Source organism: Tursiops truncatus, chromosome 10 (genome assembly GCF_011762595.2).
Source record: "Tursiops truncatus isolate mTurTru1 chromosome 10, mTurTru1.mat.Y, whole genome shotgun sequence".
In the NCBI taxonomy this organism is placed as follows: Eukaryota; Metazoa; Chordata; class Mammalia; order Artiodactyla; family Delphinidae; genus Tursiops; species Tursiops truncatus.
Window position 1 is genome coordinate 57,280,895 of NC_047043.1, and position 24,447 is coordinate 57,305,341.

At 48.3% G+C, this 24,447-nt stretch overlaps 1 protein-coding gene across 2 annotated transcripts in view; it reads right to left on the bottom strand.

Moving 5' to 3' along the window:
- Window positions 1–24,447, bottom strand: part of GASK1A (golgi associated kinase 1A) — a 59,652-nt gene that overhangs the window by 34,634 nt on the left and 571 nt on the right. The gene's annotated exons all lie outside the window — the stretch shown is intronic.

Genomic DNA, 24,447 nt, shown 5'->3' on the forward strand with positions numbered 1-24,447 from the left:
GGGTTTTGTTTTGGTCACGAGGCATGTGGGATCTTAGCTCCCTGACCAGGGTTCGAACCTGCACCCCTTGCATTGGAAGGAGAAGTCTTAACCACTGGACCGCCAGGGAAGTCCCCACTGATGGAATCATTTGTTCACTATTCCTTCCTCCTCACCCTGCCATGGCTTCACTGAAGATGGAATACACTTCCTCACCCACTGTCTTTGACGTCGGTCGTGTGACTTGCTTTTGCCAATGGAATATAAGTGGACAAAACACAGGCCACGTCCTACTGGAGGCTTTAACTGTGCTTGTGTGGTGTTTGCCACCTTGCAAACTTGTCTTCCAACATGACAGGAGCATGTCCCAGGCAAGGCACCTGGAGCAGACCTGAATCCAGTCCCCAGCCTGGACCTAACCCAGCCACCCACTACTGGGCCCAGCATACCCACAGCCCTGGAACCCAGATCAGGGTGTATATTGTTGTAAACCATTGTGATTGTGGGGCTGTTTGCTATGCAGCATGATCACAGCAAACCCTAACTAATACAGATCCTTTGGTGATTTCTTTTGGGCTCAATGTGTGCCCTTTGTCAGAAAACAGTAAGGCAGGTTAGTAATGTAGTGCCCTTCCCTTGACTAATAAGGGCATAGTGGTGTCACTACAGATGCATGACAGACTCTGACGACGATGATGGTGCAACCTGGTCACGGACACATCCCGTGAACCAGTTTCTCCCATGAGATGGGCAGATGGCATGGAGGATGCCTTCTGTCAAATGAAAACCAGAGCGGTCTTTTGAGAAGAACTTTTTGGAAAAATTCCAACATACACTGGTGGCCTTTGTACAGACACAGTTTGAGAAACTAGCACATTTAGAGAAAAGGGCTCGATTACAGTTAGTACTGTAACCACCAGCAGGAGACTTTTTCTTATTTCTAAAGGGCCACAGGAAAAGGAAAGCTCTTCTTCTTTGGGAAAATTAGTCAGGACTTGGCCTCACTTTGGGGCACCAGCTCTCTCTTTCCCAGACTACCTCCCAGAATGCCCTGCTGTAAACTCTGACATCCCAGGCTCATCAAATATGACTTTCACCAGCTGCTGCACAGGAACGAGCTGGCAGGGACAGAGGCAAAGCCATCTTTTCTCAACTCCCAGATATCAAAAAAAGACAACGAAAACCTGGTCCTCCACTGAACTGCCTTGGCAGGTGGGGTAACATGCAGGGCAGGGAAGGTGGGGAGAATACAGAGATCGCATGTTCCTCTCCCCATCACAACAGACAGAATCACAAAGCACTTGTACAGTGTTTCTTGGTGGGAGTTTCCTGGGTGGGAGAAGGGGCAGAGGAAAGCCACATGGGGCGGGGGGTGTGTGTGTGTGCGTGTGTGTGTGTGTGTGTGTGCATGTGTGTGCATAATAAGAATCAAGTTTGGCTCTAGTTCTGGAGTCATCACTAAGGTGTGACAGCCCCTTCTGTTCCATCCCCCGACCTCTGCCCTCTACTTAGCAGCCCCCACTGGCTGATCACTGATTTATCACTACTCAGACTCTGGGTGAGACTGGCAGAGATTTTGCAATTTGGAATTTCTGTTCCATTTTTTAAAGACCAGTTAAATAATTTTCATAACAAAACCATGGCTCGAGTGAGAGGGAATACGTAAGCATATTTTCAGAGGGCTGGATTAAAACCACATGTTGGTCCTGTGAGTAACACTGCAGGCTAGACCTGCTCAAAGTCTGCTTCTCTTGGGTGAACCCAGAATCAGGCCCTAGGCAGGGGGAGCTGGGCTGGCCCAAGACTCTGGGGGCAAAGGCGACAGGCACAGCCAGTCGGACCCTCCAGGCACAAGGCGTCCCTCTCTCAGTCAGATCTCTGGGTCCTGGGAGGCCAGAATTGTTCGTGCTACTGTGGGCAGAACCCCAGGCTGCCTGTCTCCTAGGCCACCACCCAGCCAGGCCCCTTGCTCAGCTCCATTGGAGAGCTGTGATTTTCCTTCCACATCAGCAACTTCAAGACAAGAAAGGAAATTTTGCCCCTGTAATTTCTGGTCCAGCCAATCTCTAGGCAGGGGAAACCCAAAGGAATGATAATTAACATTTATTCAGTGTTCACTATGAGCCCGAGACTATTTGAAGAACTTTACTTCTATTAATTCATTTAATCTGTATGCCAGTCTTACAAGGTAGACCTAATAACTGGGTCACTCTAGAAAGGGGCTGCTACCTACAGCCCCTGCTACAGCCCTGATTCCAGAGGACTGCACTGGGTCTCAGGGGTGGGCCCTGCTCTCAAAGGTTTAGCTCTTTGGGATTGGTCAGTTCATCTGTAAAATGAAGCTTGAGTGAGATCAATGGTAGGTGACAGCCTTTTTGCACTGGGACAAGTTGAGGGAAAATAAAACGTTTTCAGGCTACATTTATTCTTCTTTAAAAATGAAAATAATTTATTGTGTTTCATGCTCTACTTTATTACATAGAAGAATATCAGTGAGAAAATGCCACCATTTGACCCACTCAACTCTGGGCGTACTTGAGAGGTAACATTAGAAGCGGGTTTCTAATAATCTGTTACCCTCAAATTAAACCTAGGGCTTGACTCAAAACCACGCAGGTTCTATGTCTCCTGCTCCGTCCAAAAGAAGATGGTGCCCAAGTTCCTTCCAGCTCAAGCACTCTCAAGACTGTAGCCAGGAAACTGAACATATCTGACATATACAGACATTTCTCCAAAGAAGACATACAGATGGCTAAAAAGCACATGAAAAGATGCTCAACATCACTAATCAGTATTAGAAAAATGCAGATCAAAACTCACACCTATCAGAATGGCCATCATCAAAAAGTCTACAAACGATGCTAGAGAGGGTGTGGTGAAAAGGAAACCCTCTTACACTGTTGGTGGGAATGTAAATTGGTACAGCCACTATGGAGAACAATATGGAGGTTCCTTAAAAGACTAAACACAAAGCTACCATATGATCCTGCAATCCCACTCCTGGGCATATATCAGCAGAAAAGTGTAACTCAGAAAGATACATGCACCCCAATGTTCATTGCAGCACTATTTACAATAGCCAAGACATGGAAGCAACCTAAATGTCCATTGACAGAGGAATGGATAAAGAAGATGTGGTACTTATATACAGTGGAATACTACTCAGCCATAGAAAAGAATGAAATAATGCCATTTGCAGCAACACAGATGGACCTAGAGATGATCATACTAAGCGAAGTAAGTCAGACAGAGAAAGACAAATATCATATGATATCACTTATATGTGGAATCTAAAGAAATTATACAAATGAACTTATTTACAAAACAGAAATAGACTCATAGACATAGAAAACAAACTTACAGTTACCAAAGGGGGAAGGGGTGGGAGGAGGAATAAATTAGGAGTTTGGGATTAACAGATAACACTACTACATTTAAAATAGATAAACAATGAGAAACTATATTCAATATCTTGTAATAACCTATAACAGGAAAGAATCTGAAAAAGTATATACAGATACACATATATATATATATAAAACTGAATCACTTTGCTGTACACCTGAAACTAACACAACAGTGTAAGCAACTATACCTCAATTTTTTTAAAAAAATGAAAATCTCTTTTCATTACCTCTTCACCTTTCCTTAATCTGCCCAAGTAAATGCTCTCCTTGGCACACCTGAAATAAAGCATTTTGAACACATAAAGGCACTACAGGTATTCGGCCTTGGGGGATTTATGGCAGAGACGGGGTCTAAAGGTTCATGATGGGGGATAAATTGAAGCTCTCCTAAGGCTCAGATCTGAATCTCATTCACCCCAAGCAAATGAGTCCATGGCTCTCTGCCCAGGTTCTGCCGCTTAGCTTCCACAGCATAACTTCAGGCACATAGTAACCTTGTGATGTGATGGAAACTTCCTGGTTGAACAATGGCAATAGCTAGTGCTAGAGATAGAAAGGAAGACCAAATGAGGTCTCAGAAAGTGATGGTTCTCATTCCGGGGAAAGAAAAGAAACAGTGGGGAGAGCCCCAGAAAATACAAGCTCTAAAAACAATAAAGAGAAGAATGTTACATTTCAAGATAGCAGACATCTATGAGCCAAATGAATTCGCCACACCCTCATGAAAATACGAAAAGCAATTCAAGAAATTGTTTCAGCAAAGGGTTCAGCCAAACTAAAACTTATTTTTCAAGAACTTTAACAGAAATTGAAATTTCAACTCTTTCCACCCACTTGGCTGCATTTTATTTAGGACATAAGGGGCTGTAAGGTGTTTTCAGATTTGGGGATTTAAGAAAGCCTAGGGGACTTCCCCGGTGGTGCAGTGGTTAAGAATCCGCCTGCCAGGGCTTCCCTGGTGGTGCAGTGGTTGAGAGTCCTCCTGCCGATGCAGGGGACACAGGTTTGTGCCCTGGTCCGGGAAGATCCCACCTGCCGTGGAGCGGCTAGGCCCGTGAGCCATGGCCGCTGAGCCTGCGCGTCCGGAGCCTGTGCTCCGCAACGGGAGAGGCCACAACAGTGAGAGGCCCACGAACCCCAAAAAACAAAAAAAGAATCTGCCTGCCAATGCAGGGGACACGGGTTTGAGCCCTGGTCCGGGAAGATCCCACATGCCGCGGAGCAACTAAGCCCATGCGCCACAACTACTGAGCCTGCGCTCTAGAGCCCGCGAACCACAACTATTGAGCCCATGTGCCACAACTACTGAAGCCCGCACACCTAGAGTCCGTGCTCTGCATGAGAACCCACTGCAATGAGAAGCTCCCGCACTGCAATGAAGAGTAGCCCCCACTTGCTGCAACTAGAGAAAGCCTGTGCGCAGCAATGAAGACCCAATGCAGCCAAAAATAAATAAATAAATTTATAAAAACTTAAAAAAAGAAAGCCTAGGAAGTGGCCCTTGCAAGCATTAGAGCTCTACTGGAGGACACCGCCCGTCAGGAGGGAGGCTCTGGCTGGGTAACACCTGAGCATGGGTTTGCCTTTTCAGTCTCCATCGTTCACTGTAGTGATTTCTGTCAGTGGCAATTGAGCTGTTATCTACAACTGCCTGGAAACCAACACGTGACTAGAGCACCATGAAGTGGAGGACACTGGGAGAGCCATGTGATGTCAGATACTTCTGAGACCCTCACGGCACAAGTGTGGGGATTCAAGGTACCTGGGGCAGGAGGCAGGCAACTTCCTCCAAAGGGACAGTGTAGGGCTGAGGCAAGGAAAAGTGTTGCTCCCCAAATTCTGCTACATCACAATCTTACCCTTTTATACTGCGTACCCCAATAGGGCAGGCACTGGATCAGGAAACAGGGACATGAGCATGAGGAAGGTTTGGCTCCGCCCTTAAGCAACTCACTGTCTCATCGTAAAAATGTGAATGATACAATCATTTGCCCCAAACCTGTTTTGGCCACCCCAAAGCCCCCCACAAAACTGGCCTTGCCTACATCCAGGGCATCTATCTTCCTAAGGTTGAAGGGGTGCAGATGGCAGAGTATGGAAAGCCAGGGAGCAGAGCTGGGTGCCACTCCCCAAGGACTCCACCACAGTCAGATAACATCTCACATTTGTTTAGTGTTTTTCACTATATGGCTAGAAGGATGTTGTTTCCAGACATTCTCACAACAACCCTGGAAGGGAAGAAGGAATTCTCACCATGCCCATTTTACAGATGAAGGAATTGAGGCTCAGAGAGACCTAGCCATTTGCGCAAGCTGGCACACCAACTAAATAGAAGAGCTGGGATTCCAACTCAGGTCTTCAGCCTCCAGAGACCAACTGCTTTCCTGCACACAGGAGCCAGGCCTGGGGATTTGGGAACACACGCGGGAAGCATTAGCTAAGGCCCTTGGGTGCTCATCCAGAAGCATTTTCTTTTTTTTTTTTAACATCTTTATTGGAGTATGATTGCTTTACAATGTTGTGTTAGTTGCTGCTGTATAACAAAGTGAATCATTTATACATATACATATATCCCCATATCCCCTCCCTCTTGTGTCTCCCTCCCACCCTCCCTATCCCACCCCTCTAGGTGGTCACAAAGCCCAGAGCTGATCTCCCTGTGCTATGCAGCTGCTTCCCACTAGCAATTTTACATTTGGTAGTGTATGTATGTCCATGCCACTCTCTCACTTCGTCCCAGCTTACCCTTCCCCCTCCCCGTGTCCTAAAGTCCATTCTCTACATCTGCATCTTTATTCCTGTCCTGTCCCTAGGTTCATCAGAACCATTTTTGTTTTTAGATTCCATATATATGTGTTAGCATACAGTATTTGTTTTTCTCTCAGAAGTACTTCTGATGCTCCCAGCTGACATGGGGGAGCCAGTGCCAGCAAAAGGCTTTAGAAGACCTGAGAAATTCCTACGTCTGTCTCTTCATTACATGAGCTGGGAACCTGATACCAGCCGAGACACGGGAGATGATGGGCTTCATTATCCTTCAGTAAATACTTAACCAAACATCCACTTCAGAAAGGCAGAATCCTAAAGGACACCCTGGAGGACACACATGAGCTAGACTCTCTAGGTCCAAACCCCAGCTCCACCACTACTGAGTGTGTCATATAACATCAGTTTTCTCACCTGGAAAATGGGTATGATAATGGTACCGACCTCAAAGAATTGTGGGCAGGATTCAATTAATTTTAATAAAGTGCTAAGAACAGGGCACTGCATGTATTTTTATCGTGATTACTCAGCACTATTATTTAATCCCAGGATTATTAAATCCCTGCAGAGCTTTGCGACTCCAGTACCTTCTTTAGGTTACTATCCTGTGCCTCACTCTCTCCAACTGTGAACAGCTGGTAATGGTTAAGTCACAGCGCTCTGAGGACTGGTGAGTCATGGTTGAGAGGAAGGCGCATTGGGAAGTCTCAGGAACTGATGCTAAGATATATCCTCAGAGCCACCATTTGCTCAAGTGACCAAAAGAGCAGCCACTGACTCCAGCTTGGCCAGCCCAGTGCCCCAAACTTCTGGACATCGGCTGTGGAGCCCCAGAGAGGGTTAAATACTCTTGGAGAGAAGCTTGCCAGCAGGAGAGCAGGGCTCAGCCATGAAATGCCTTGAAGATTAGCCTTTGGGAGGGTTAAAACAAAGCTACCCTTGGAACCTGAGCAAGTTTATCAGATGGGCAGTATGTGGGCTGAAGGGGAAATAAAGGGACCCTCCTGTGGGAGGGCTCATGGGGCATTTCCTGACAACCATGGGGCATAGAACTCCTTCCAGCAGGAGGCCTGGGGCTCAAAAGGACTAGGGAGGAACTGGGCAGCCATGTCTAGGGGCACAGATGGAACCGTCTTGGAGGCACGGAGGTCCTCCCTCCAGGAAACTCCATGACGTCGGCTGTAGCCAGCATTGTGGAACACCTCCTGTGCCAGGCTCCATGCCAGGTACTTGACTCACAACAGCTCATTTACTGCCTGCAACCTCCCTCTAGGGAAGGCATCACTGTTCACATCAGGCATTGAGGAAACTGAGGCACAGGGAGCTCGCGTCTCGTCCTCACAGCCTCATAGCTAAGTGGCAGAGGTGGGATTCAAACCTGGGTCTGGCTGACTCCATCAGTGTATTAACTAGAATTCTGTCCCTGCTATTACAGAAGCCTCAAAGAACAAGAGTTGTTTCCCTCCCTGCCACCCTTCTGCAAGCAAGCAAGCAAACCTGGAAAGCTGGCCTCATCCTGCCCCAAGAGAGAATAAAAAGCCTTTGTTTTCAAAAGCCAAGGCTTCTAGAGGTGAATTAAGCTAGGCTTTCTGTCTGATATTGGGTTACCTAGGTGAGGGCTCGACTGGAGCCAAACAATTCAATTTAGAAAAAGCAATGCTGGTGTTCATCTAAAACTGGTGGATGAAATACATGCCATTCCTCTCTGCCCGCCTGAAACCTCATAAAAATGACAGTAAAGGGCTCTTATTTTTAAGGGACAAACCCACAAGGATAAAGAGAACTGGGCAGGAGGCAATGGAAGCAAAATTCAGGACGCTAGAAAATAGGTGAGTGAATGGCAATGGACTTAGCAGACCACGAAGGCTGGATTCTAAACAGGAAGGCGGAAGGGTAAGACTCACCACGATTTACCCTGCAGAAGCCACCCCAACATGTCCAGAGGTGCCACCAAGTACCTCCAGAGGAGGGGGTGAAGGTGAGTCAAAAACAAGAGGGCTGCTTGCAAGTCTACTTAAGAAGAAGCTAGCATGCTGCTTGGCCAGATAACGCACCCCTGCACCTGGCTAAGGACCTGGAGAGAGAAAGCCAGGGAATCTGTATACTGGGGAGCATCCGGCACAACTGAGGGCAGGGAACTACACTGCCCTAGAGTAGAGAAGAGAAGCTTTAAGAAAGCATTTACACACTGAACATTGAAATATTGCAGGGCCCCCCCCACCCCAAGTAGCCAAGAAAATGGCTGAAAAGAAGACCCAAGTAGTAGTGAACACAATTATTTGCATCCCACCACCACACACACACATTCACACATTTGCATGTTGATGGATCAGCCCTAGCGATGGCCTGGCTTGTCCCCATAGTCATGGAGTCAGTTTGTTGCTGCAGCCATCCAACGCCAAAGCCTCCACAGCGGTGGCTACTTGAGGCTCTTTCAGCCACCACTAGGCACATCCTGACAGCCTAACCACAGTTGCTATGCCTCTCACCTGCCCCTCCCCTGGCCCCCATGACTAGCAGGTGGGTGGTACCCACGACTACACAACCTGGAAGCACAGCGAAATTCAGGTCGAGTGGAGCAAACCTTTGATCACTGGGAGAATGAACTCAGTGGATAAATTCAAGTGGTCCTGAATTCAATTTGTGCAGCATCTCGGTAGGGCCGTAAGATCCTGCAGCCCATTACACTTAGCAGCAGCCAGCTTAAAAACGGATCCTCTTAACATCTCTCCCTGCGTCTCTGTGTGTTCCTTGAGCTTGCACTCACTCTCCAACAAAACAATAGCACACAAACTTTCTGCCTCAGGCTCAGCTACTGGAAACCCAGGTGAAGACAAACCAAGACACATCATCATTGTGAAAGTTCAGAACACTGGGGGGAATACCCTACAAGTTTCCAGAGAGAAAGAAAACAACTGAAACAGGTTTTATACAAAGTAATCAAGAATAAGAAAGGCTTTGGCCTCATTACTGCGACATGGAAGGCTAGAGCGCAACTGAGCAAATCCTTCAAAATCTGACAGAAAATGATTTCTGGCTTAGAGTTTTATATTCTGCCTTAGAATTTTATACTCAGCCAAACTATCAATCCCACTGTGAGGGTAAAATAAGAGCAGTTTCAGACATACAATGTTTCCTAATGGTTTACTCCTCAGCACCAGATCACTTGGACCAATGCAGCTGTCAACACAAACACAAAGGCAAGCATAAAATTTGCAGTGCGATGGGGTTCCAGCTGACGGGAGAGTTAGATTCTAATAGAGCAAATTAGGCAAAACTGAAGTCTAAATCAAAACTACCCTTGAAAATCCCTTAAGAAAGAAAGAAATTTATACACATCTAGTTTTCCTCCAACCTTAGAACAGAGGCTGAGTCTTTTGTCTCAAACAAATAAAACCACAGAGTTGGGAAATTCCAGTAGCACACTCAGCCTCTGAGACCATGTGTCTTGAGAAACACTTGGACCATCTACCAAGAGATTCTGGGGGAGGGAGGTCTGAATGCAGACCCACTTAGCTCCATTCACATTTGGAAGAAGACTAGCAATAATTAACACCAGATTTCTAATCAGCAGAGTTTCCATGTTGTGCAGTTTCTGGTAATAAGAAGAATCCAAAAAGGAGAGGGGGGTGTGTGTGACCTTGAAAAAGGTCAGGGAGCTGCCTCAAGGGCAGCTGGGGGCCTTGAGGAAACACAACCTCAGGTGGGAAAAAGGGTGCCTGAGGAGAGGGGCAGCAGCCTGCAGGATAAGAGAAAGAAGTGAGCCTAGGTTCCAGTTGGCAGGAAGCCTCTCTAGCCTGCAGAAATTCTTTCTCCAAAGCAAGCCTGACTGCCCTCTCACTGGTCATGTAAATTTTTAAAAGTAATGTTGCCCCAGACACCGCCCAATGCCAGCTCTCTGATGACAACCCAAGGGGCCCACCTTCACCCTTACCTACGTTGTTTCCCTAATTTCTCACTGAAGCTCCTGGCAAAATCAGGTGTTTCTGGAAGTCAGGAGCTGTCGCCCCCGCCCCACCTTGAATCTCAGCTCTCCTCTTTGAAAGGGATAAAGTCAGTCGATGTTTCCCCCATCTGCAGCTTTGTATTCATGAATAAACAAGCAAACATGCCAGAGCCCTGGTCAGACAGAGTTCTGCCAAGGTGAAGATCTGGTGCTGGGTGTTCCCAACACTGGAGCATCTGGGATGTGTGTCCGGTGGACACACCGGGGGAGGGGCAGAGGTGGAAAAAGGGAAGAGGAACCAAGGAGAGAGCTCTCCTAGGCAGGAAAATGTGGCTGAACTCCATCTCCCTCCTGGGACAGGCATCCGCTGGGTACCTCATCAGTGTATGACAAAAGAATGAGATTTTTCCCCATCTGCAAGAAAATGTAAAATGTAGTTAGGGAGGTGTGTCCAGGGCAAGACTCTAAAAGGCAAAACTAGCAAGGAGGAGAAATTAGTCTTCAGTGTCCTCTATGCCCCCATTCTATCCCCAAATACATCGAAAATGAAATTGTCCATAACCTCAGCCACTTGTTAGATGATTATACAGTTCATCTCTTGGGAGTAGCACTCTAAAACAAGTGTAAGAAGGATACTGTTTATAAAGTATTAATTCCTGTTTGCATTCCTGAGACCCTGAGCTGCATCTTATCCATCTATCTGGGAATGATATAGAAGAATGTTACAAAAAGGTACAAGGAGTTAGACCTTCTAACTTCTGACATGCAAAACAGAATTATGTGGAAATACACAGACTTGTAGATGAGGCTGTTGTCTTTAAAGACAATTTCCCAGATTCCTTCACCTCTCCTTAGCATCAAGTACCAAGCCTGGAGAATCTGGTTAATTTGGCCCAGGGGCCACCAGTTTGAGACCCCTGGTTTATACGCTCTCTAAGTTCCTTCTACTTCCGAGATTCTGCAGCTCCCTGTGTTTCCACAGACTCAAAAAAGAACTCGATTGAAGAGCTGTAAACCTAACTCTGGAAGTTATTTGTTAAATACCTAATTACTACTGATTTGGGAATTTGAAGTCACATTGGTCCCACAGGACCCCTAGGAGAGCACAGCCCAAGCCTGACCTCGCAGGGCCAGCTGATGAGGGGGGAGTAACTCATGATCCTCAAAGCAGAGGCTGGATGACTCCTATGGTAAACTGAATAAGGGCTCCCAAAGACATCCAGGACCTAATGCCTGGGACGCGTGAAAGTTACTTTATGTGCAAAGAGGGACTTTGCCGATGTGATTAAATTAAGGATCTTGAGACAGGGAAATTATCCTGGATTACTTGGGTGAGCCCTAAATGTAATGACAAGTGTCTTTATAAGAGGGAGGCGAAAGAAGACTTGACTACAGAAGAGGTAAAGGCAGTATGATGATGGAAGCAGAGATTGGAGTGGTTCCATTTGAAGATAGAAGATGGGGCCACAAGCCAAGGAATACAGGTGGCTACTAGAAGCTGGAAAAGACAAGGAAAAGGATTCTACCCTAGAGCCTCTAGAAGGAAGCATCCCTGCTAACACCTTAACCTCAGCCCAGTGAAACTGATTTCGGACTTCTGACCAGAACTGTAAGAGAACAAATTTGTGTTGTTTTAGCCCACGAAGTCTATGGTAATTTATGACAGCATCAAGGGGAAACTAATACAGTCCCTACCCTGGCTGCTGCAGGGATGGGCCACACAGTCTTTAAGATGTCTTCCCACCGCAGGGGCACAGCTGCCAGGTCTCTGCTCCAGGACAGAGTGACCTACTTGTCATCAGAAAGACAAACAGCCTCTTGGGGGTTGTGCACACTCTCCAGGGAGCCCCCTGCCCTCAGGCTTAGTGAGGACGGCCCACAGCCCACTGAGCAAGGGGGTATAGGCTGAGCAAGGGACTGAACACCCACATCCAAATGTCCCCGGGGGCCCCACTCAGTCCCTGACCTCAGGACCAACCCCCAGGGCAAATCTGCTCACCACGACCTTCCCCCAGTCCCCAAGCTGTTTGGCAAGCTTCATCTCTGGTCCCAGAGGAATGCAGCAGCTCCCCAGGCTCACCTACCACCACCAGCCCCTTAATGACACATAGGTTCAGAGGCAGGCTGCCTGAATGTTGATTCCAGCTCCACTGCATCCTGGCTGTGTGAACTTGGGCCTCCATTTCCTCACCTGTACTGTGGCGATAAGAATGGCACCCCCCTCATAGGGTGGACCATTCACTAGCTCATTGAGCAGATATTCCTGAGCCAAGCACTGCTCCAGGCAGAAGTGAAACATCATGAAAACAGACAAAAGTCACTCCCCTTATGATGGTGACATTCTGGTGGGGAAAAAAATGTGACTTGTCACTCATAAAAATAAGATCACTCCACCAAGTACTGTGAAAGTTATATGAGCTGTTGTAGGTAAAACATGCAAAACAGAACCTGAAATATAGTTATGTTTACTCATAACTGATCATAATTTTCTAGCAGGACCCATGGGGTTACCTCCATGGCAGGGTTCCTGGCACCTGCGCTCACAACACATGCCCATCACGTGGGCCTGCGAACCCCCAACTCCCGAGATGGGAGGGGGCTAAACGACATGTCCTTTCTCTCCCCTTCCCTGCCAACTGGTTGCTCTGCTCCAATCTCTACGCTGATTATATGCTGGGGCTTTTCCAGCCCCGCTGGCTGCCCCAAGAGCCCTCTCCATACCCATAACTGAATTACCATTTTGTTCCAGCTCACAAGAGCACTAGTGTGGGAACACCGCAGGCCTGATGGAATATTTGAGACCCTGCCATTTGTTGGAAATTTTCTCTGGCTGCCTTGGTATTAACAGCCATACATTTTGGTCTCAGGCCTGGGAGTGGGGATTGAGGCTGAAAAACTAAAGTTTCTCTCTGGGCCATTCTGTGCCAGCCTTCCAGAGATTTCTACTCTCTGGCTGCTCAGAGGCCAGGACACAGCCTCAGAGAAGAGTTGGTGGGTGGGGGGAGCAGGTCTGTTTCCTACATACACACTTCCCCCCAATTCCAACCAAACCCGTGACAACACGCGGCTGAGCCAATGAGGGACACTAAGGGGAAAATCCACCTCACTCTTTGCCTTAAATCCATCCCAGTCACAGCAGGTCATATGGACGTCTCCAGAATAAGGCCTAGAGGAGAGTTTGTAAACTGGGATCCTTGGGCCAAATCTGGCCTGCAGATGCGTTTTGTTTGGCTTGAAATGTTTTGAATAAATTCGAGCCAATGTTGAAAAACCAGGATATTTCCCACAAAAATCCAGATTTCCGGCTTCCTCTGAAAAGGGGGAAGTTCTAGCCACAACTTGGGCCCACATTCTCATATGGCCGGAGTCAAGTATGGCTCCCTCTCTCAATGATATGCTCTTCTGCCATTCACCACAGGCTCCACCACTCCCTATTGTCTGTCTCCCAAGAGAAGGAAGGACAGTTGCCTTTGGAATCTCACTTGCTTTATTGTTTTTCATAGGAGATAAACACTTCTCTGACCACAGCTCAAGACAATTTGAGAAAACAAAACATAGATTGCTTTTTTCTTCATTATACCCAGCCCACTTCTTTCACTTATGCCAGCAGCCCAGGCTCCATAAGCACTTCAGTTTATACTTCTCGGTCCAGAGCTGCACTGTCCAATATGAGAGCCATGAGCCACGTGTAACTATTTACATTAAATTAATTAAAATTAAAAATTTCCAGTCCTGGTTGTTCTAACCACATTTCAAGTACTCAACTCCACTACCTGGGAGTAGTGGCCACCGTGGTGGACAGCGCAGAGGAGAACATTTCCATTATCTCAGAAAGTCGTACTAGGCTGGACTCTGGGGAGATTTAAATATAAGATGTGGAGGCTACCATCCAGTGAAGATACCTGTTGAGTTCTACGTCTGTGCCACATTGGGAGCTCTGGGGAGAGCTGCTGCCTTCCAGCGGTTCACTATCTAACTAGGGAGAAAGCCATAGCCAGCGACAAGAGATGACAGGAAGTACCCCTTGGTGTCACAGTGACCCTCTCAGAGCCAGAGAAGGGGAGCAGGTCTCTGTTTTCGTGATACAAAGAAAATGCTCTGCTTGCCCATTGCATGCCCTCTCGGCCCAGTCCAGGCAGTCTCCTCAGAGGCTTCCAGAGACCGGGACTCTCTCAGCCCCGTCATGGTGATGCTGCTTTGATGTCTGGCGTAAGTGTTAGAGGCTCCCCAAGCAAAACACACAAGGAGAGTCAAACTCCAACACACCCCACTGCCTGTGTCTCCTGCCCTCATGCCCCTCGAGGCTGTCCTCTGTCCTCTCCATGAATCCAGATCTCGCCCACTCCCAGGGCTCCTACTCCAGCCACTGCCCTTCCCTCCCCTATGTCTAAACAAGACACTCCTGGGACCCAGACCCTCAGGGTAACGCTCTACACAAGAAACTAATTTCCAAGAATATTTACTTTCAACAGAAAATTTCCATAGATGCTACCAAAAGAAAACAGCTGCATCTAAGTGTGAGAATTTTCAGGTTGATCAAGTGGAAAGAGACTCAGATTCCTGGTTGTAGGGCCCACCTTAAAGTCCTTCATACTTATGAACTGCATGACTCAGCAATTACAGCATCATTGATCTCTAAGTTACTTTATTTATTGCTCTCTAAAATGGATCTAATGATACCAGCCTTAACACTTGAAGGATTAAAGACTCAATGAGATAATGGATAAGAAAGCTACAAAGCCCAACACAAGTATTTGTTGTTATTAGCTCTAAGGCGGAATGATCTTCCCTCAGCCAGCACAGAGGCCAGCACTCACTAGAAGTTTGTTGAAGATTATTTTTTAATGATCCCGGAGTAGAAGGTGAGGAAAGACATTTTTAGACAAAGGGGACTCTTGGCATATTCCAAGATCAGGTCACCCAGACAAACATCTACACAGAAGCAGGACTTCTGAATCTTTTTAGTACCAAAGACTACTTCAGCCGCCTGGTAAAGACATGGCTCTTTCTCAGGATGCTTTTTTTTTTTTTTTTAATGTATAAATAAAAGGCATAGGGTTACAAAGGCAATCAATTATACTGAAACACACTCATCAAAATATTCCAAAAAACAAATTTGTGATATAATAATGCATGTGCTTCTTTATTAACCCATTAAATAATGAGATCTGTCAGCACATCTAATAACCAATGCACTTTCAAAGTAGTGAGGAGTAAAGACTATATTTCAAAGGATCTGGTTCTACTCTCACGTTGTAAACTCTCTGATTCCTCTTGGTGACAAAGTCACAGGTCTTGCTAAGGCTACTGTGGTCAGTGCCTACATTCATTATTAAAGAAATGCTGAATTTCTGTTAGAGATCAGAGAAAATAAAGATGGAACTTTTCTTCATCCAAGTTTAGGGCTCCTCTGAATTCTAGGCATGGATCCCGGTCAAGAATCCTTGAACTGGTACCCTTGACCTGGTACCATCTGATTCTGCCTTTCTCTAGTTCACCGTTATAGGCATAGATCCATATGGCTTATATAAAGGCAGGCCCTTTATAGCACATATTTCCCTAATTCCCCCACTCCAGAATCTCTTCTGCATGGGAGCTAGGGTCCAAGGATACCCCCCAACTCCTGCTCCCCTGATGCACTGAAGGATCCTACTAACAGTCCTAGTGGCCCAGGCCTTGCTGCATCTTCTATCTGTTGTCTAGGGACAAGGTAACCACAGCTCCCATTAATTGAGCACTTACTATGTGCTGATGACTACCGTATGAGGTGCTTTATGCTCATTACAGGTAGAACACACAACCCCACAAGGAGGCAGTGTTATCTTAGAGGAAACAGAGGCTGAGAGGTTAAAGGTTCACTGACTTGTCCCAGGTGATAAGCAGGGTTTGAATTCAATTCTGATTACATCTCACCTCTGAATCCTTCATGCTTTAAAACCATACCAAGTAAGGTATTGTGACAATTACAGTTTAAGCCCAGTCACCCTGGGCCGCTGCCCAGGAGATGGGTGAATGTGAACAAGGACCAGGAGGCTTTCCTGACACCCAGAGAAGTGGCTGAACAGGGTGGCATTGCCCAGCCCTCCCTACGCCCTTCCCAAAGGGAAATGAGGAGATTTAAACTAGAGTTTCAAGAGAGAATGTTCTGAAAGGAAGGAATACAATAGCATCTTTGTATTTGCAACAGGATCTCTAGGGCATCAGGAGAAGTGGGGAGAGCAGGGGGGAGGAGGGGGAGACAGAACCGTAGGAGCTGACTCGGACTGGGGCCTGCAGACAGTGGCTGGGTGTGAGGGGAGGCCGGGAGGGAGTACTGTCCAGGAGGCCACCACTGCTGGTGGCCAGTTCCCCAGCCGGGAACCAGGTCCCCCAACAGGTACACACTGAGCTTCTGTGTGAACAGACAACAGAGCCACTTTGTCCTGGAGAAAGAGGCCTGTGTGCCCTGCCCCCACTCTCCTCCCAGCACAGGGATGGGCATCCAAATGGCCTATTCACTGGCCATCCCAGCCTCAAACTGGCTGCAGCCTCCACCTCCACTGGGCCCAGGCATCCCAGGCAGCACAACCCAAAGCCCTCATCCCAGCCTGGGCACAGCGTGAGTCCGCTACTCCCCCCGCCTCTTCCATCCACCTGGCTGGAAACCAGTTATCACATTATCACTGGGGCTGGAGTTCCTTCATTTCCTTTGGAGAAAAGGATGAAGGGGGTTACGGATCCTGTACTTTCTGAAATTATGACCTTCTAAGGTTACAGGTTTAACTGTATGTGGGTCTTCCCTTCCCACCTCAAATAAGACCCCAAGCATTTAAAAGTACTAAAGCAAAGTTTTAAATCATGGCCAGAATGAAGAAGAAAGGCACGGCCTCTGCCTTTAGTTTACAGTCCAGATGAGAACATGACCATACACAACACTGCTGCGCTAATTACTTAGGCTGTAGAAATTACTGAGGGAGGTGTAAGTTGCCTGTGTGTGTATATGAAGGAAACTTGGAACGGAGGATTGGACTTTCATGGATAAACTCCTTTCAGGAAACGTGGAGACTGAGATATAAGAGACAGAATGTCTTGAGAATTCTCCGGTACCTAGTGCACTGGAAGGCAACTCATAGCATGGATGCGAAACCAGCCTGGACAGAGGCAAGGCCAGCTGCTGGACGACCAAGTCTGTTCTGCTGATAAAGTTCCCTGGCAGGAGCACAGGGCAGACACGGGGACACAGGAAGCGCAGAGAGGCAGTGGCAGTCAGCCCTAGGCAGCCAGGCCAGCAGAGAGCATCACTGCTCTGCCAGAGGGCAGCACGCCGCTGAAATCCAGCCCGGAGCACTGTGCCCAGCGCAGGCCCGATCCTGTGTCCCCCGACTGGCATGCTCAGACTTCGAGGGGCACCTGTGGGCTCCACACGCCTGCCAAGGGGTGAAAGGGCCTCCCCGGGGCCGTCCTTTCTGTCTCTGAGCCTCAGTCTACTCGTCTCACATCCATACACCTCCAGCTGTTACTCTTCTCTTTTTTCTCTCCCTTTCTCTCTTCTAGCCCTAACCCCTCTGCTGTCTTTGACCAGCTCTTTGGCTGAAGGCATTTTTGTAAAAACCCCTACCCGACTTGGCTTCTGAACGTGGAACCGTGACCATGCTGCCCAAGCCAAGATGGAAGGATCTGAAGTCTCCAGATGGTTCTGGAAGAAGCTGTTTGCTCACTGCAAGCAAATACCCTTGAAAGCCAAACAAAAACTGGCCACAAGTAAACAGCATATGACATAGCCCTTCCTGCGGCCACTTAGCAGAAACCCAAGCCCAAGCCCATGGCAGGCAGGGAAGCTGGCCAGGAGAGATGGAGCAGCCGCAGCCCTGCCCACCCTCCAGCAGGGCCTGGAGGCCAGGAGGAAGGAGACCTCTGTGGCTGCGCTGCCTGGCAGAGGGCCTCAGGGGCTGCAGGCAAGGTGGCTGAAGCGGCATAAATAACACCGTACTCACTTACCATTGCCACTACCTCTAGCCTATTTTTATGATTATAATGGCAAAACCAATCCAGAGGATGAAGGGAGAAATGTCAGACACTTCACCGTGGCTCTTAAGAATATACCATAGTGATCCATTTTATACAGCTGAAATGGTTAGTATCATTTTTAAATAAGTACCTTCTATATCATGGTTACTTCTAAATGTGACTAGTTAAAGGACCCCATAAGATAAATAAAATAGAGATGAGGAGAGAGGAGAAAGGCACAGAAACCTCTGCACCCAGATGCCTGAGCAAGAAACAGAAGTTGCTCTTGACTTGCCCTCAGGTTGCCAAGGGTTGGAGGTTCTCCTGCCCAAATATCTCCCACCCCTGCTCCCTCTGGCCAGCCACAGGGCCATTCCTCCCTCTGGTCCACTGGGATCATAATCATTCCCCAGACGCTCCCCCTCCACCCCACACCCCGGAGTCTCCCCTCCCTTGGAAACTGCTCTCTAAAATGCAAACACACGGGCTGCCCTGGTGGCGCAGTGGTTGAGAGTCCGCCTGCCGATGCAGGGGACACGGGTTCGTGCCCCGGTCCGGGAAGATCCCACGTGCCGCGGAGCGGCTGGGCCCGTGAGCCATGGCCATTGAGCCTGCGCGTCCGGAGCCTGTGCTCCGCAACGGGAGAGGCCACAACAGTGAGAGGCCCACATACTGCAAAAAAATAAAATAAAATAAAATAAATAAAATAAAATAAAATGCAAACACAGTCCCACCTCTCCAAGCTCCAAAGTCCTTCCATTGCCCGCTCTGTCCTCAGAATAATAACACAAATTCCCTCCTGGCTACACCACTTGTGCCCCATTTCCAGGCTCTACCTCCCCCATTTCCAGAAGGTTTCCCCCAACTCCCTCCCAGGCAACTTTGATAGCTCACCTTTGCCTTTAGGGCTTTGCTCACATCGTTCCTTCTGCTAGACTGCTTTTCCCTCTTCTTCTTCTTATTTTTTAACTATTTCTTCTATTATTTTTTCAGTAAAACTAAAATTTTTGTATACAGTTCTATAAGTCTGAACATGTGCATAGAACCACCGCCACGATCAGGACACAACAGTTCCATCACTCCAAAAACCTCCCTCAAGAATTCCAAAGCCGGGCTTCCCTGGTGGCACAGTGGTTAAGAATCTGCCTGCCAATTCAGGGGACACGGGTTCGAGCCCTGGTCCGGGAAGATCCCACATGCCGCGAGCAACTAAGCCTGTGCGCCACAACTACTGAGCCCACGTGCCACAGCTACTGAAGCCCGTGTGCCTAGGGCCTGTGCTCCGCAAGAAGAGAAGCCACCGCAATGAGAAGCCCGCGCACCGCAACAAAGAATAGCCCCCGCTCGCCGCAACTAGAGAAAGCCCGTGTGCAGCAACAAAGACACAATGCAGTCAAAAATAAATAAATTAAATTAATTAATTTAAAAAAAATTCCAAAGCCACAGGGAATACGACTCAGGCCCTAGCCAAAGGAGACCCATGTTGGTTCAGAACTAGTCAAGGCCTGGAGACCAGCAGAGGCCCTCTCCCCACCTTTCACTCCTACCCCCCCTCTGAGTTCACCGGCTGCTACCTTAAAGCACCTTCTGGCTCCCTCTCATAAGCAGTTCTGGAGCCCCAAGGCCACTTCCAAGAATATGTGCACATGGTGAGGGGGGGCGGGGAGGGACACACAGAGAAGGGCAGCCTGGGGGTCACCCACAAACCCCTGCTGCATCCTCACTCTCAGGCCAGGTGGCCCATCAGACGCAGGCCTATGTAGACACGTTCAGACAATACAGGGATTGCACCCCGAAGGCCCCAGATGGAAACACTTTAGCAGTCACATCAAAAAAACAATCCAAGCAAAGAAAGCCCAGGTGGCTCAGGCACCCAGGCCTCAAAGAAACCGGAAGCACCCTGCTTCTACGTCAGCACCCTGGTAGGGAGGGAGGGCTAGCCTCCCAGACCTCTTCTGAGGGGACTGTCAGCATCTTTGCGGCCCATCTGAAGCACATTTCTCTCCCTGGCCCCTGAAACTGCTAAGGCCTTTGCTCACTTCTTTGTGAGGCCTATCAGTTCCCCCACCCACCTCCTACCCCTTCTAACCCCCTGTTTTTGGACCAACTCCTGCTTGGTCAGGTTGGGATCAGTGGATTATTTAAACCCCTCTGCTCCCCCCCAGCCAGCCCTACAGAACCTGGCTTGTGTATGTATTAGGAGCTGCTCCATGAGGGAGGTGCCCACAAGAGAGGGTATCAAATTCCCTGCAGGCTCCAAGGGCTGGAAGTCCTGATTCCCAGTTCTGATTCCAAAACTGGTTAACCTCTTCTCTTCTCCGGCTGAGCCCGAGAACCTGAGGGCTTCACCCAGACCTTCGGCAGGGTGATTTCCCAGGGCACCCCGTCATTAGACCTCAGGGGCTGCGGCTGAGTGGGGCTGCCTTCTCACCCAGCCAGCATTCAGCAAGGAGGCCCAGGGCACACAGAGGGCAAACATCTCCTACGGGCTGGGTATTTCCTGCCTGGTGAGAAGAGAGATCTAAAGGAGCAAGAAAACTACTTTAGGTTAGAATCTGTCTACACTTGGTCCACACTTAGAGTCCCAGAAGCACCCCCTAGTCAGGTACTGAATGAAATACATCGATGACTTCCTTACTGTTTGTTTTAGGTCCCGACAAAAAGAAAACTTATTTTTGTGGGTTCTTTGTCAAACCCCCATTCTTATACCACCTTTGGGGTACCAAGTGGTTTCACCTCCAAGATTCCTTTTGCTCCTCAGAGCAACCCCTTAGTATAAGCCCATTTTACACACGAGGGGCCTGGGCTTCAGAGCACTAGAGTGCTTACTCAAAGCTGCACGGTAGCTCGTCTGGCACAAACCTCGTTCTGATTTCAAACCCTGTGCCTTTGCTCCACCACTCCAAGCTGCACCAAAGGCCTCAAGAATATGAAGAAGCCACAGTGTCTGATGGAACCTGTAAGGTTGGGGTGGAGGAGTGAAGAACTAGGAGACCTGGGCTCTAGCCCGGCTCTGAGTGACCTTGAGAAGGTCACACCACTTCTCTGGCCTTAGCCCCTTCACCTAGAGATTCCCCTCTGAGTCTTAACCTCCAGGGACTTGAGGTCTTGGTTCTTCCGAGGAGAACTGACCTACGTGTGGGCTCTCCTGGAACCCCCTTCTCTCCACGGCCTGCGTGATGACATGCTCATAGTAGAGTGAAGAGAGACAAGAGGAAACTCCTCCTACACCCACACTCTGGGCCCTCAAGCATGGCTGCAGTAAAATTTTTGACGAAGAGGCTGAAGGAATCTGTGCTTGTGCCACTTCACCAGGCACTCAGATCCCCATTTCCATTTCCATGGATGATCAGAAGCTGGCCCCATGCCACTGAAAACAGCCCCGAAGTGGAAATGACCTGAAGTCCACACGCAGGGAGATGATTATCAAAATCATGGTACTGAGCATTGAAAGTACAGCGATGAAGATCTTTTTAGAGATGCACACATGGAAACTTGCTTTGACAAAAAGTGAAGTAAAACACATCAGACTGCAAAACTGCATGTTTGGTATACAACTCTTTAAAATAATACTCAAAGAGAGTAGAAGATACACCAAAATGATAACCAAGGTTACCTGTAGAAGTTGGCAGGATGGCTGTTATATAAAATATATTATATTTCATATATTTTTTTATCATATATATTTTTTATCCCCCAAGGACCAGAAAGAAAACTTTTTTTAAGTTGGCAGTAATAGTCTTAACTTCTTCTATCAATATTTTTCATCCAAGTTCAAAGTGTTCAGCATACATCAAGTCTCCCACCATTATTGTAAGGAAAGGGACAAGTGTCCCACTCTTAGCTTTAGAAATACACACACCAAGCCCTGGCAGAGACTCACAGCCCCTTCATGATGATCAAAAATGCCCTTACAGGTCCCGCAGCTCAATGTTCACTTTTGCAAAAAAGACATTTAAGGATTCCAGACTTTTTATATTTCTAACTCAGGCTTTCCCATGGATTGGTAATAAGATGGTGTTAAGGAATTACTGAATATTCAAACAAGCTGGGGAAGTTCACGTCTCAGTTTCAATGAATTAAAAGAAGTTTCTCTGTGGAAAGATCCTCCAAGAGGGGCATATAACATATATCATTTCCCAGCTGAAGTTCACCAAAGCCTTCTATTTTAGGACTATCTCAAAGAGTAGCAGTTCCATAGATGCAGGGACATCTGGGTAGGCGCAGTTTCTGTTCCCTCAGCCCTCTAGCCCTGGTGGTTCTCAGTCCTGGCTGCATACTGCGATCATCTAGAGAGACTTCGTTTTTAAAAACTTCTTGGTCTGGGTCCCACCTTGGATTTGGTCTAGGGAGCACTGAGAGTCAGTGCTGAGAACCACTTCGCCCTCACACCCTCTTAGCTACCCATGAGAAGAAGAGGTCAACACCAGGGCTGGGGTCCAACCTCAGAATTATTCAGGCATCATCCATTTTTGGAGCTAAATGCCACCTCAAAGGACATCTAGTTTAATCTCTCATTTTACAGAGGAAGAAACTGAGGACTCCTGGTCCCCTGTCTCCTCCTATACTGGTTCCTGCCAATGCTGGGCCCCCAGGCCTCTGGACCACAACACCCTTCATTCAGAGGGAGAAGCAAAGGAAACCTTCAGATCTCCAAGGCCATTTTGCTGCCAGAGGTTGCCCATCAGGCCCCTCTCTCTGGCAAGTGGACCCAGACACAGTGAAATCCTGACTCAAGTCCTCTTCCTAACACACCCCAGAACTGAGGATGAGAAGCCAGGAGGCTGCTGGCTCACGGAAACAGGAAGCCCACCCTGGCAGTGGAGCAATCACTCCACTGGCGCCCAGAGGCTGCCCGAGCAGAAGGCAGGTATCTTCTCCCTCCTGCACCGGCCTCCACCACAGGAGGCCTGAGAGGCTCTGCCATGGACAGAATACTCCTGTAGACAGCAGTAACAGCCCTGAGTGGGTGGCCTTAGCCCGTGCTCTCTTCTGCAAACACTCTGGCCACCAAATAGGGAATTTTGTGGTAAAAAAAATCTCCACACTTTTCACTTCCTGTACCTCTGATCACTCCCCTTTTCCAACCTCAAGATTCCATTATTAACTCCTCTTTAGCAGCCTTGAGGGGAAAAAACAAAAAGCTCTGAGGATTGCGGAGAAGGTGTTATGCAGGGGTAAAGTGAAATACACACACACACCCAGCCTCATAGGCCCCGCTCCTGGCGACCAGGCTCCTGCCTTTGGTTCTGACACTGCCAGGACACCCTGGAACACAGGGAACTATTCTCCCAGAGACCATCCATCCTACAGGGCAATCTCTGGGCACCTTCTCAACTCCAGCCCCACAGCTAAGCTCCTTGAGGAGAATCTCCCCTGAGCTCCAATCTGCCCTCTATGAGCTTGGGGTGGGGAGGGGGAGGGCTGTCCATAGAAGCAGACAGGAGAGCCCCTCTGGGTTCCTTCAGAGTTCAAAGTCATCCTAGTAGCTGACACCAGCCCCTGCCCCCGGGGAAGGACGGTGAACTGCAGGAGGGGTGGGGGGCTGGCAGCTCCATGTAGCTTCTACCTGGAAGCAGAGCTGATCAGCAGCCAGTGCTGAGGGAAGCCCTTTTCCTGAGGCTGCACCTGTGCTTTAAGCTGCCCGGATCACATTCTCAAAGGGTCTATTTTTCCTGCTTGTTGGTGTTTGTGAGTTTTATCGATGGAAGGGCCACTGTTCACAAGGTCCCTGGCTTCATGAATGATGCCCCAGGCCATCCAGTGCTCCCATACCTGCCCTGTGGTCCCAGGAGGTGGTGGGAAATGGGGCACTGGGAGACAGGCATTTGAACTTTACCAGGGCCAAATTAATTCTATGGTAATAAGTGTAAGGCATTACTTCTCTTTTTTTTTTGTATGTGTTGGGTCTTTGTTGCTGTGCACGGGCTTTCTCTAGTTGCAGTGAGCAGGGGCTACTCTTGGTTGCGGTGCGCGGGCTTCTCATTGTGGTGGCTTTTCTTGTTGCAGAGCACAGGCTCTAGGCGTGCTGGCTTCAGTAGTTGTGGCTCGCGGGCTCTAGAGCACAGGCTCAGTAGTTATGGTGCACGGGCTTAGTCGCTCTGCGGCATGTGGATTTTCCCGGACCAGGGATCGAACCCCCATCCCCTGCATTGGCAGGCAGATTCCTAACCACTGTGCCACCAGGAAAGTCCCAAGGCATTACTTCTTAATATTAAAACATGGCTAAGATACAAGCTAATACAGAATTCACACGCATTTTTCTGAGGAATAAAGTGACTCCAAAGGCTGCCTTGGGTGTCCCATGGAATCCTTTCCTCTCCCTGCGCTGTGGATTGGATGGAGTTTGTGCAGCGCTGCCAG